Raw genomic sequence first — 15,073 nt, forward strand, 5'->3', positions numbered from 1 at the left:
ACTTAACACAGCACCTGGCAGCATAGAGAAAGTTCCATAACTATCAGCTGTTGTTATTTTCATTCTGCAGCATTCCTTCCAATTAAAACAGCTTGGGGATTGTAAACCTCTGTGAACTAGTTAATTAAAAGGAGCTGGGAAGCCCTCCACTGTTCTCTAGGCCCTGGAACACATTATGGAACAGAGAAATTACTTGTTCCTTGAAAGTTGGAAGGAAGTTTCTGTTCCTACTCTGGTCACCCTTCGGGGTCATGCTTTTTCTTTCCTTTGGGAGGCACTGTTTATACTCTCCCCTTCCATTTTGCTAAGTTTTGTTTTTATTTAAAGTTTATTTATTTGAGAGGGGCAGAGAGAGAGAGGGAGAATCCCAAGCAGGCTCCGCACAGTCAGTATGCAGAGCCCAACGTGGGGCTTGAACTCTCAAAACCATGAGATCGTGACCTGAGCTGAAATCAAGAGTCAGACACTCAACCGCCTGAGCCACCCACGCGCCCCTTGCTAAGAGTTTTAAATGTAATACTAAAGAACGAGGTCAGCAAACCGTCTTTGTAAAGGGCCAAATAGTAAATATTTCACGCTTTGTGGGGTATGTGGTGTCCGTTGAAATTACTCAGCCACTATAATATGAAAGCAGCCGTAGATAGTATGTAAATATGGGTGTGGCTGTGTCCAAGAGGATGTTATTTATGGACATTGAAATTTGGGTTGCATGTAATTTTCATGTGTCAAGAAACACTATTCGTTAGATTTTTCTAAAAACCATTTAACCACTTTCAAATTCAACCGTGCTGTTTGTGGACTTTACAAAAACAGACGGAGGGCCGGATTTGGCCTGCAGGCTGTAGTTTGCTGACTTCACCACACAATTTCATGGCATAGTGACCGTGGTGTGATCTGGAGTCGGAAAGACTTGGTTCTGACACGCATTCACTGTATGTATTTGGGCAGGTTACCCTCTGAGCCTCATGTTCCTCATCTTGCAGGTAGGCGTTGTTACTGACATACCTACTTCCTTGGGCTGTTAGGTTGACATAATACATGTGGAAGGTCTTGCTCAGTGTCGGGAGTCTAGTGAATCACGTATTAGGTATCTCATGCTCTTTTCTGAGAGTTAGTTGAGTACAATTAAGGGTTAGAGGGTGGCACTAGGTGACTTGGGTGTAAATTCTGGCCACTTATTATGACTTTGGGCTGGTCACTCAACCACCCTCCCTCCCTTTCCTCATCCCTAAAATAGAGATTATAATTGTACCCACTTTAGACAGTTGTCTAAAAAATTGAATAAGCTAACACTTTATAAAGTGCTTAGAAAAATTGCTGGCACACATTCTCGATTAATATTTGCTATTATTATCTCACAATAAGATATATTTGGGTTGAAAACCCCTGTGCTGTGTTGTTGAAATGTGAGATTTTTGACTTCACTGAAGTGGTACAATTTTCAAAGCAGAGAAATTTATTTCCTCCTTGGAAGTGTGAAGAAAGTTGCCTGAAAATGGCAAGGGTTCAGAGAACTATTTCAAGAAAGCAGTTCCTTGATATTTGCCAAGTTTTTATCATCTGCCTTCCTTTCAAGAATAACATTTCATCATGGCTTTCAAATTTAATAGCCTGGCGATGTACTCCATGGTGGCTGGGAGCTCAGGCATCTCACAGATTTGGGGTTGATTCCTGACTCTGTCGCCTACTAGCATGTACCTGGGATGAGATAACTAATCTCTCAACTCTCAAGGCTTGCCTCTGAACTATAAGACTTGGATAATAATAGTATCTGCCTCATGGAGTTGTGCGGATTTAACATCATAATGCACAGAAAGGCTTGGTGCCAGGCCCTGCCCATTGTAAGGGTTGAATAAATGATAGCTATTACTTTTAGTATTCTCCAGGGCACTCTTAAAGGAAGACCCATTTGAGAATGAAAAACATTTGCTAGGTTCTTAAATGGGCAGCCTTCCCTCCTACTCTAGGTTTGGAATGCTTAGTACTGTAGGAATTATTTGTTCTGAGGAGATTGCCTTTGTGAATCCGTTAGTCATCAGTTTATTTGTTCTCAATAAAGGGGGCCATTTCTTGGAGATCTTCACTGTATTTGAAGAGGATTGTATTGGGAAGTAGTAAGGGGTGTAGACCGAAAGACCTAGGTTTGAATCGGGCTTTCTCAGCCAATTAGATCGTGACTTAGAGGAGATGACATCTTTTGATGAGCTGCAAATTTCTCATCTATAAAATATATTAGTTCTGATTTCATTAAGATTAGTGGGAGAATTCATCCAGATACATATTTTTTCTAATAACTTTATCTAGATATAATTCACAAAACGTACAATTCACCCATTTATAGTGTACAATTCAGTGGTGTTTAATATATTCACAGAATTGCGGAACAATCACCACAAGCAATTTTAGAACATTATAAAACATATTTTTATTTTTTAGAGAGAGAAAGCAGGCGTGAGCGGGGGGGGGGGGGGGGGCGGGAGAGAGAGGGAGACTGAGATTCCCAAGCAGGCACACACAAAGCCCAACGCAGGGCTCGAACTCATAAACCATACGATCATGATCTGAGCCAAAATCAAGAGTCATACGCTTAACCGACTAAGCCACCCACGTGCCCCCTAGAACATTTTTCATTACCCTGAAAAGAAACCCTCACTCCACTCCTCTCTTCCCCAGCCCTAGGCGACCATTAATCTTTCTATCTCTACGGATGCGCCTGTTCTGGGCAGTTGATATGAATGGAAGCATACAATGTGCAAGCTATTATGACTGGCTCCTTTATTTAGCATAATGTTTTCAAAGTTGACCCATGTTGTGGCATGTATCAGCACTTCATTCTCTTTTACTGCCAAATAGTCTGTTGTATGGGTAGACCACATTTTATTTATCTATTCATCCACTGAGGGACTTTTGGGTTGTTTCCACATTTTGGCTATTACAATAATGCTGCTGTGAACATTCATGTGTAAGTTTTTATGTGGGCGTATGGCTTCATTTCATCTAGAAATGGAATTGCCGGGTCCTCTGGTAACTGTTTAACCTTTTAAGGAACTGCCAGACTGTTTTCCAAGTGGCTCCCAGATCATTTTTTAAAGTGCTTAACCTGGTGGCCGACACAGAGCAAGTACCACAAGATAGCTGCTCTGGTAACACATTGTCATTGTAAGAAAAATGTTCCTGAAAGCCACTCTCCCAACTTAGTTAAAGGAATTGGCAAGCCATCTGCCTTTTTTAATGCCCTGTAACAATTTGTGCAGACTAAGAGTAATTAGTCCTCGGGCATTTGTAGGACACTTCCAGTCAACCGAGACACGTTATTTTCTGCTTCCCTAGAAAATGATGCATTTCTTTCAGGTTTTCCAATTTGTTAGCATAGAATCACGTAGCATAGTGGTTGAAGAGTCTGACCTCTGGAGTCATTTACAAGGCATGCAAGTTTGAGTGAGACTCGGTGAGCCTTAGTTTCCTTGTACATAAAGCAGATGAGGACACCTGTCTCGCCTGTTTGAAGGATGAGCTACAAAAAACATGTAACGCTTAATGCAGTCCGTAGCACAAGAGAGGTGCTCAATAAGTATTAGTTTTTAATCTCCTAGAGATCGTGCGGTTTAAAATCCCAGTGCTAGGTTATTAAAATGTATTGGGAGATCTTAACACATAGAAATTCTTTGTGAAAAGATTTTTCCTAACTTCTTTTTTCCTATCCCTTTGATAGTCAGTTTTGGTCACTTTTACTTTCCTTGAAAATGTTCCTTCTCATTAAATTTTCATATGTGTTAGTCAAATCTTATTTAATATTAATGTGTTTGCTGTAGCTTTTAATAGGTAATATATTTATGTGACTCAAAATTCAAAAAGGAGAAAGGGGTATGGAGTGAAAATTTCCTTCCCATATGCAGTCTCCAACCACCAGTTCCCTTCCCTCCCTATTGACAGCCAGTGTCACTAGTTTTGTGAATAATCTTTCCAAAGTTATTCCATGCATACAGAAGCAAACGTAGGGGGCACCTGGGTGGCTCAGTCGGTTAAAGGTCCGACTCGTAGTTTCGGCTCAACTCATGATCTCAGGTCGTGGGATTGAGCTCCGCTCACAGTGTGGAGCCTGCTTAAGATTTCTCTTCCTCTTTCTCTGCCCCTTCCCCACTCACACACATGCATGCGCTTGCTCACTCACTCTGTCTCTCTCAAAAAAAAAGCAAATATAGGTATATATTTGTTTCCCTTTTAATTTAACCAATGAAGTGTTTAACTCCTTGGCTTTTCACTTAACAGTGTATCTTGGAGATCATTCCATGAGCTATTTCTCATTCTTTGGGAATTTTGTATTATATGTAATACATAGAATTTGTAAAATCTGTATCTCTTATCTCCAGCTTTTTTCTGCTTTATGAGTCATTTTTTTTACTTTTATCTGAATGATTGCCTTTTTCTTGTTCTCTTCAGATAATATTTCGTGATGGGCCTTTGGCAAAACCAGCCAGGTAAGAATGCATTTTCCTCTCCTGGCCTATCTGCACTGTGAATGCTGGATCACCTCTCCATATCATCTTGGTCACGTCCTGAGGTGTCAGCATGTGAGTATGTGTGGCACTTGTGCCATTTTCCAGGAGACTTGGGTGAGATTTGAGTGGTGGTCACCCCTAGGAGGAATTCCTGCTGTGTCCTGGAGATCATGATTGCCAGGGATCTCCGGTCCTTAAATGGCCTTCGGGACCCTGCAGGGTCTGACTTTTCTCTGCAGCATCTGGCTTATGCCACTTTGTATTCCCGTTCTGTGGCTCCCATATTCCTCTCTGCCTCCTAACCTTTGTACACACTTTTAATTAGGCATCGGCCGTCTTTCCTCAGCACCAGCTCTGGGTCACACTCGCAGCGTACGTGTGCGTCTTTAGCACACTTACTGCTTGTCCCTCACATTGTGTGGGTATTTGATTGTTGGGTTTCATCTGTGGATGTATGTCCCACTCAGGCAGAGACTATTTCTTTTTTTGCTGTATCGCTAGCGTCTGGACGTAGTTGAAATTCCACACCTATTTCACAAACGGTTGAATAGATGAGCATCTGCCATTTTCCCAGGTCAGGATTAGAGCTTTCTGGCTGATAAACCAATTCACAAGAAAAGTGTGTGAATAACCCTGCGTTTTCCAAATAAGTATTTTGATTAGCATGTGATAATTGACTTCTGAATGCTTTTGCCTCTGATGAGAGAAGGTGCCCAGTGCCCTCTTGGCTGGGGACATGTGAGAACACTGGATGGCGGGTGAGCCTTCTTGGCATACGGGAACTCTCATAGTTCTGGACCTTAACACTGTCTGCCAGACTTGACGTGGCTTCCTCTTACAACCTCTGATTTATGACAGGGTTGTCCTTTGCCTAGCCCTCATCTTATATGTAATTTAACTGCGTGGGGGTGCTATTATTTTAATGTTTGAATTTAGGAGCAGTTTATGTGAAAGAGTTGGTTGCCTTTATTATAAATGTTTGGTTTTCTGTTGTCCCAAAATTCCTTGAGAGAGTTAAAAAATAAAAGTAAGTTTACTCTTAAGGAAAATTGGTTAGATCTGCATCACTGAGGAACTTTATACAAATTTGTATACTAAAATATTTACCTATTCAGCAGTGAATATATACATAAAAGTTGTAAACACTGAAAAACTGATTTTCTTTCTTTATTTCGCAAAGTGTTGATTTTAACCCATTTCTGCAACAACCCAGCTCTGTGCAGAGGACTTCCAGAGTTAAAGCTGCAGCAGAGACCTCTCCAGAATCCCTACTCAGCCTCTCCTTATCCTTGATCTGAGTATAAGCATTTCAAATGTAACACATCCAAAAGAGAGCTCTTGATTTTAGGCTCTTCCCCCACCAAACATGTGATTCAAAGACTCACTAAATAATACTTCCATCTACCCAGTTGCCCAAACGAGAAACACAGGAATCATTTCTGATACTTTTTTCCCTTGCCACACACACAGATTCTATTAGCAAGATGTCTCTGTTCCGTCTCCAAAATACATCCTCTGTTTGTTCATCTCTGCCTGTGTCTACCGCCACCATGTTAGTTCAGAGCACCGTCCTCCTCTGCCTCGACAGCTGACTCCTCTGTTCCCCGAATCTCCACTGCTTCACACAGTAACATGAATCATCTTACAGTGGATTAAGTCAGACCTTGTGTATAAGTCTTTAACAAATCCCCGTCACATTTGGGATTCAATTCAAGATCATCTTGGCCTACGGTCCTAAAGAGCTGGCTCTTACATACCTGGACAACCTCGTTTTGTGCCCCTCAATCCCAGTTTTGCTGTCCTCCACCCATTCTGATGTCCTCTTATCTTTTTCCTGGTGTCCTCCTCTTTTTCCTTTATGGTCTTTGTGCATTGCTTTGTACATTGTCTGTCTAAATTATTATTCCCCTTGCTTTTTCCAGGGCTTGCTCTTTCTTACCATTTGGTCTTTGCTTTTCTTTCAGAGACGCCTTCCCTGACTACTCTGTAACTACCACAAACATACCCCTCGTCATTTCCACATCCTGGTTTTTTCTTCAAAGCACTCACCACGATTTTTAAAGGTTCATTTTGTCAACTAACTTACTGTATGTATCTTCCTAGCTAGAGTGAAGCTTGAAGAAATATTTATCAAATAAATAAATTAGGGCAGGGGCCATTTCAGTATCATTCACAGTGAACCATGAACCTGGCCTCAGCATTGGCCCTTATATGTAGTAGGCACTCAAATATGTGTTGAAAGAATGAATGAATAAGTATTTACTGAGAGACTTCCATGTATTAAGCTCTGGGATAAACCATGGGATCATAACACCCAACAGCCCAATCTATTACAGATTTATTGTAGACCAAATGTTCTCAAAATTCTTGATCTTAAGACCCATTTATACTCTTGAAAATGACTGAGGACTGCAAAGAATTCTGTTTATGTGAATTGTATCTATCACTCTATCTATGTAGTTTTAGAAATTAAAATGAAAATTATAAACATATATTAGTTCATTGAAATTAACAGTAGTAAGGGGCGCTTGGGTGGCTCAGTTGGTTGAGTGTCCGACTTCGGCTCAGGTCATGATCTCATGGTTCGTGGGGTTGAGCTCTGCGTTGGGCTCTGTGCTGACAGCTCAGAGCCTGAAGCCTGCTTTGGATTCTGTGTCTCCTCTCTCTTTCCCCCTCCCTTTCTTGCACTCTGTGTCTCTCTCTCTCTCTCTCAAAAATAAATAAACATTAAAAAAAATTTTTTTAATGAAAATAACAGTAGTAAATCCATTACATTTTAATGTAAGTAACATTTTTTTCCTGAAAATGTCTGAATTCCCAAAACAAAAGATGACTGAGGAGAGCAGCATTGTTTTATATTTTTGCAAATCTCTTCAACATCTGGCTTAAATGAAAATAACTAAATCCTCCTCTGCCTCAGTATTCTGTCTGTCAGCCTCAGGAGAATGCCACTGCACACTTGGGAAAGAAATGAGATTACTGCTGTAGATAATTTAGAAAATACTGTTTTTGAGATGGTGCTGTGAACTTTCGCATGCACACTTCAATCTCTTCTTAATATAAACTTGCAGTGATGTTTATGACATCTCTGTAGATCAAAAAACTGAACAGAAAAATGCAAGGATATGTGGGGCTCAAAGACATAAACCTTCAGGACTTTTGATCTTGAAATAGAGGAAGTTCACAATTGGACTGTTGAAGAGTAACAAGGTCCAGAAGTCCCCGATGCATCTTGAGGCCCCAGGATCCTTGTGTCAAATGGGCTGGGCTGGGATTCTCCTGACATGAAATGAGGCTGGAAGAAACTAGTGATAGTTACTCAGGGCTCCAGCTGATATTGTGAGTAGTGGCAGTAGGTAAAAAGACAGCCATGTAGAGAGGACCCAGCCTAAGTAAGCTTAAATCTTGCTCAGTGGATAATATATTCTCTTATCACATGGCACAGAAGCCCCAGTTGACAATATAAGACTTGCCTTAGGAGTAAGTTTCTCATGGGCAGGTAGAGATAACCAAAAAATAAGAAAGAAAGAAAAAAAAAGCTAGACGTGGAAGAAAGTGAAGTTCTGAGAGAAGGGGAAAAGGGGATAAAGATATACCATAGGAGAAACACTTAGAAACCAAAATTGCAAAGCACTGCATTAAACTTAGGAAAACCTATAATAAGCAAGACAACAAAATCAACAGGTAGGACATGAATTCACTGACAAAATGCAATTCAAATCAGATAGTTTTAGTGTGACTTTAAGATTCTTGAAAGATAAGGAACAGTATTCATAAAATGTTCATCCATTTGAGAAAAGGTGGGTATAAAAAAGTACCAATTGAAAATCTTAGACATGAAAAAAATATAGCCATTGTAAAACACAACAAGGGAAACACTCTATTGGATGCAGTTAAAAAGAGGAATTACAGAAGTGCCTGGCTGACTGAGTTGGTAGAGCATACGACTCTTGATCCCGGGGTCATGAGTTCAAGTCCCACATTGGGCATAGAGTTGACTTAATAAAATGTGTGTGTTATGTGTGTATGTGTATATATGTAAATATATATATACATATATATCTCATACATATATCATATATGGTGTATATATATATATATATATATATTTTTAAAGTAGAGGAATTACTCAGCAACTCAGAAAAGAATACAAGAAATAGAGAAGATAAATGGAAGATAGATGAAGAAGGGCCAATATACTCCAGTAGGCTGAGAATAAGAGAATATAATTGGAATGGGAAAAAAAAGCTATTTTGGCCAAGACATACTGGGTGTGAATTCTTCAGAAGGGAAAGAAAACCTTCATCAGGCACACAAGTCCTGAGCAGGATAAAAATGAATGCACAATACTACCTATTCTAAAAGCTCCAGTGGGACATTTCAATTGACAGCAGACCTCAGAAGTGTCTGAAGACATTAGAAAAAATAATCTTCAAGATAAGGGGAGAATATGAGGGTCACCTTAGAATTCCATACCTAGATAAACTGTCATTTAGAAATGTCTTTTAAAGCCATTTTTAGAAATACAAATAGACTACCTTATACCATAACTAAAAGACTTATTAAAGGATTTTTTTCAGTGATAAAACAGATGAATCTAGAGAGAAGGAGTGAAATTTAAGAAATCAGAATGAATAAATTATCAAAATAGGGACAAATATAATTAATTATTGAGTCTCAAATTTTCTTTTTCTTTAAAGTATAGCTAAGGGGCACCTGGATGGCTCAGTTGGTTGAATGTCTGGCCCTTGATTTCAGCTCAGATCATGATCCCAGGGTTGTGGGATCAAGCCCCATGTCAGGCTCTGTGCTAACAGTGCGGAGCCTGCTTGGGATTCTTTGTCTCCCTCTCTCTCTGCCCTTCTCCTGCGTGTTCTCTCTCTCTCTCTTTCTCTCTCTCTCTCTCTCTCTCTCTCTCTCTCTCTCTCTCTCTCTCAAAATAAAAAAATAAACCTAAAAAAAATTTTTAAAATAAAAAGTATAGCTAAAATTCTAGATAATAACTAGGAAGGGGGAATAGGAAATTCAATAAATTGCTAAGTTATTCCAGAATATCCTTTATTATTTTATGCTTTGTTAAAAATATATATATACTTGCAAAAAAAGTATATATACACACTTGTGTATAAATTAGGACTTTAAAGATAGACAATAAAGTAACTGAAATATAACTGAGAGTTTCCACATTAGCAGAGGGGAAAAAGGAGTAAAGAAAAATTGATCTACTCAGTAGAAGGCAAGAAAGGAGAAAATAAGCAAAGGAAAAGTCACATTCAACAAGCAAATACATCAGAAATTTAAAATGGGGAAAGATTAACTCTTCTGTTAAAAGTAAACCGCCAGATTAATTTCTTAGATGTTCACCTTAAAAGAGGAAATCATGGACTTGTTTCTACCGAAAACTATGGCCTTGAAACATAAAGCAAAAGCTAAAAGAAATATCAGGAGCAGTGGATAAAACCAAAGGCATAATAGGTGATATTATTATAACTATTTAGATCTGATACGTTAAGCAGAGAGAAAATTAGTAAGAATTCTGAAAATGTAAACACATAGTTAATAAGCCAGATCTCATGAACACAAATAAAATTGGTAGCTAACAATTACAGAATACTCATTCTTTTCTAACGCATTGAACAATTAAGAATTGATTACATCCTAAGATCGCAAAAGAAGTTTTAACAACTATGAAATAATAACCTATAGACAATATCATTTGGCTGTGATGCAGTTAAATTAGAAATCTATAATCAAAAGACTTTTGAAGAACTTGGGAACCTGAATGCATGCAGTCTTTAATGTCATGGAGAGGAAATCTAATGGAAACAGTATAACTCAGTACCGAACAACAGAAATACACGGATAGCGGTTCAAGTGATACTCGGAGAGAAAGTTATGGCCTTAAGTGTATCTGTTAAAAATCACAAAAGATTAAAAATAAATTAGGTAAATATGCAACTCAAGACGCTTGGAAGAGAAACCCAAATAAGTAGGAGGAAGGAAATAATAAAATGAACAGAAATTAACTAAATGGAAAAGAATATGGTCAAAAAGCCAAAAGCCATTTAAAAAACATAAAATTGTCAAATCTTTAATAAAACTGATGAACACAAGAATAAATGATATTGGTACTAGAAAAGGTGACATATTACAAATGCAGAAGAGATTAAAAATCAAAGAGAATGCTGTGAACAATTCTATGCTAATAAATTTAAGTGAAATCGACAGTTTTCTTGTAAAATATAAATGACCAAAATGACTCAAGACAAATATAAGTCCCAAACTTATGAGGAAATGAAGTCCAAAATACTCCATGTAAAAAGACATCAGATCTGGATTTTACAGTGAGTTATACTAAACTTTCAAAAAGCAGAGAACCCTATTTTTTATAAACAATTGTGGAGAATATAACAGCAAAATAATCCAAGTCATTTTATAAGGCCGGTATAACCTTGATACTAAAACCAGGCACGGATAGTATAATTAAGAATTTAGATGTAAAAAACAAACATGGAATATAAACCAGTAGTATACAGCAGTATGTGTATATAAATCAGACCCTCGTAATCATGGTCAAGTATGGTTTAGGAATGCAAACATGTTTCAACAACAGAAAATTTGCCTTAATTCTCCATATTAACAGATTGCATAAAATAACAAAGTTGAATCTTCCCAATAGACATAGAAAAGTCATTGTATAAAATTAATCTTATTCATGCTAAAGTTTTCAGAAAACTAGAACTTAAGGGAATTTCCTTAACCCCCAATAAAGAGGTTCTGCAAAAAAGCTTGTGAACATTTTTACTTGTTGGTGAAAGATAAGAAGTATCCCCACCTCAGAGGTCCTAGTCAATGCATTAATGCTCATGATAGGAGTTCTGACTGTTAGAGTAAAAAATTATCATTAATAAAGATGCTAACATTACAAAAAATCCAGGAAAATCTATAGACAAACTAACAAGTATTAGAACTAATAAAACGGGTAAGCAAATTCACTGGATACAAAATCAGCATATAAAACGAGCAGATAATTTTCTCAAAAACTCCCAATCCAGGACAAATCATGAGAAAATATTAGATCAACTCATTGAGAGACATTCTATAAAATAACCTGACTAGTACCTCAAAACTGCTAAAGTCATGAAAAACAAGGAAATACTGAGAGGCTATCATGGCCCAGAGTTGCCTAAGAAGAAATAATAATGTATCCTGGCTAGGATCCTAGAACAGAAGGAAGAGATTTATAGAAACAGGTAAAATTCAAATACAGTCTGTAATTTAATTAATAGTTCTGTACTAAGGTAATTCCTTCATTTTCACAGTGTACCAAGGTTGTGTAAGATGTTAACATCAGGAGAAACTGGGTAAGGAATATTTATCCTATCTTTGCAAATTTCCTGTATACCTGAAGTTATTAAAAAAACAAAAAAACAACTATACCATGTTGTAACCCCAAATAACAGATTGGATAAGTAATAGGAAAAAAGACTTTCTAAAATCAAATTGAAATCCCAATGGGATATCTTTTTTCAGTTGTTTTTCTTTTTTAGTTATCTCTTCACTCAATGCGAACTCACTACCCCGAGGGATCTGAGGGATCGCATGCTCCACTGACTGAGCCAGTCAGGTTCCCCCTTGATAGCATATTTCATCAAACTTGACAAGCTAATTCTAGAAGTCATTTGGAGATGGAGGGCTAAGAATAGCCAAAGACACTTTTGAAAGCAAAGTAGGGCAGATGCCCTTTCAGATATCAAGATACCAAAAGCTGTAATAATTACTATGATGTGTTAACACACAGAGATAGACAAATGGGCCAGTGGGACAGACTAGTGGGACAGGCCTACTCATATGCAGAAACATACATCAGGAGAGAAATTAGATCCTTACCACAAAACATACAGAAAAGTTAACATTAAAAAACAACAACAACCAAGGCTATTAGAGTATCTTTCTGACTTCTGTGTGGGTAGGGATTTCTTAAGGAATAAAAAGCAGAAATATGAAGGAAAAGACTGTTAAATTTTACAGCACCAGTATTTAACACTTCCATAACAAAGGATATTGATGGCTTTTCTTTTGACTTGTTTATGGTACATGTTTTAGACTTATATTTAAGTGCGACGGGGGTAGGGGACAGGGGGTAATTCAAGCTGGTCCATGACATCTTATGCACCTTCAAAGATCACCCTGGTGCTGTGTAGAGAATCTTGGGAGGGAAGGGTTTGGAGTGGAAGCAGGTGATCCAGTGAGTAGGCTAATAACCAGGGGAAGTCACGGTGATTAGGACTGTCACGAAGAGGGAAAACACTGGACAAATTTGGGATGTTTTGGATGTAGGGTCAGCAGGACTTGCTGATGATTTAGATGGTGACAGTAAGGAAAAGAAGAATCAAGAGCAATTGTGAGATTTTTGGCTATAGCAACTGGTACTGCTTATAGAAATATATAGAATTATAGAATGAGGAAAAGGGAAATTAAATATTTATTTAAAATGCTTTCAGTTCCTGTTGAATATGCAGGTGGAGCAGTCAGATACAGGAGCTTCTGTGGAAAGTTCTGTGGCAGGGGATTTAAATTTGGGAGCTGTTGGCGTCTAGGTGGTATTTAAACCATGCCTAGGGAGCACATGTTGATGGAGAAGTCTAGTGACCGAGTTGTGAGCGTTTAGAGGTTGAACAGAGCAAAAGTCAGCCAAGAGGATGGAGAAGAGGCCATTGAAAACCAGGGTGGTGTCGTGTCGTGTCACGGAAAAATAAGATAGCCTGGGTTTTTGTTTGTTATTGTTTCTTTTAATGAGGATGTTGAATGTTACTGAAGGATCAAGCGAGATTAAGGTCAAGTTTCCTAGCTGCATAGGGAATTGCTCAGCAGTTTCATCGGGTGGCATGGTAGGGGGAGAGGATATGCAGTGAGGCTGGTAAGTTAGGGACAGACCACTCTATCAAGAGCGGTTTGGAGGGAGAGGGGGAGGGAGCACCGGGTAAAGGGGTAGTCACTGCGGGAGTCCCGAGGGCATGTGGTATCTGAAGGGAATGAGTGATCCAGGATCCAGAGAGACACTTGTACTGCAGGCAGAGGCCTTTGAGGAGAGAGAACGGGGTCGTAGAATGTGTTAAAGTCATCACCTCCCGCACCATGTGCAGACATTAGCATCACCTGGGGAGCTCCAAAACCACCGCGTCTGCGGGGCCCTGGGCAGCTCCAGGGTTGATCCTGAGGTGTAGCCAGATGTGAAAACCTCTGACCTAAGGGTAGTAGCGCTCACTTGCAGTCATGCCTCTCGAATTTCCCGAGAGGCTGCTGGGGAATAGGTTTCGGAGGTGCACAGCACGCACAGTGTTTTCATTCAGATTTTAAGTTCACTGTGGCGCTGCTGGCTGAGAGGAGACCGTGGAAGACTTGGGGAGCTTAAAACACCCCCCACCCCAAGCCGGTAGCTTCTTAAGGTAGCAAGCAACCATTGATTTCTATTTATACTTATTATGTATGAACAGAACACTTAATTTTCGGCACCACATTCTGTGCGCTAGTAAGTAACCTGCTTATTGTAATTAACCATCTAATGAATTTGTTCCTTGAAAATTAAAATCCTACATTTTTTATTGGCCACAGTAAAGTTTCAGTGTACGGATTGACCAGAATACAGCTTAATTCTTCTGCAGGGTACACTTTTCTAGTAAAAAATGATGCTCCATGAACATGCTTGCATATAATCTTTCATTCGCTGCTTATCTCTGCCTTCATGGAACAGTTGGATCAATGGTATGTTAATGAGCTTTGTATAATTCATCGCTTTTACTACTAGAAAAGAAATTCGTATTTATAACAAACAGTATGGGTTGGAGCAGGGGAAAAATTCCTCCCTTCATCCTCCTCCCCTCACCCGCAATTCCTTTTCCTTCAAGGTAACCAGCTTGCGATTTCCTGTATTCTTTTGCGCAAGTTTTACCTGCAAACGTGTGCATCCTTAACAAACAAATGAAAACACTTACCAGCTCATTCCTACAAACGTGAGCAATTTGTCCCTAGTCCCGGACAGCCTCCCCTCGCTGCTGTCCCGGGCTACGGTTCCCCGGTGTCCTCTGTGGTCCGCCGTGTGCCCACCGGCACTGTGGGGGGTCCGCGGGGTCCGAGCCGGGCCACGTGCGCGGCACTGCGAGGGGTCTGTGCAGGGGCCACGTGTGGGGCGGCTCGCGGAAGTCCTCGGGGCACTGCGGGGTCCGTGCCCCGGGCGTGGTGGGGGGCTGCGTGCGGGCGCTGGTGGGATCTGTATGAGGGAGCCGCAGGGTCTGTGCGGGGTGCTACCGGACAGATTGCGGGGTCTGTGCGGAACGCCGCGGGGATTTATCTGTGTGGGGCGGCTGTGGGGATCCGTGTCGAGATCTGTGCGGGTGCTAACAGGGTGGCTGCGGGGATCTGTGCGGGTACTGACGGGGTGGCTGTGGGATCTGTGTGGGATGCTGCGGGGATCCGTGTTGGGATCTGTGCGGGTTCCGTGCGGGCCGCGGCGGGGTCTGTGTGGGGATCCGTGTCGGGATCTGTGCGGGCTGCGGCGGGGTCCGCCTGGCCCG

General features: G+C 40.1%; 1 protein-coding gene across 4 annotated transcripts in view; it reads left to right on the forward strand.

Annotated features, from left to right (window-relative positions):
- Nucleotides 1–15,073, forward strand: part of PEG3 (paternally expressed 3) — a 50,390-nt gene that overhangs the window by 1,874 nt on the left and 33,443 nt on the right. For all 4 annotated transcript variants that reach the window (XM_045046704.1, XM_045046703.1, XM_045046706.1 and 1 more), the window contains exon 2: nucleotides 4,441–4,571. The gene's annotated coding sequence lies outside the window, so the exon portion shown is untranslated. The remainder of the gene's footprint in view (nucleotides 1–4,440; nucleotides 4,572–15,073) is intronic.

Source organism: Felis catus, chromosome E2 (genome assembly GCF_018350175.1).
Source record: "Felis catus isolate Fca126 chromosome E2, F.catus_Fca126_mat1.0, whole genome shotgun sequence".
NCBI classification, from domain to species: Eukaryota; Metazoa; Chordata; class Mammalia; order Carnivora; family Felidae; genus Felis; species Felis catus.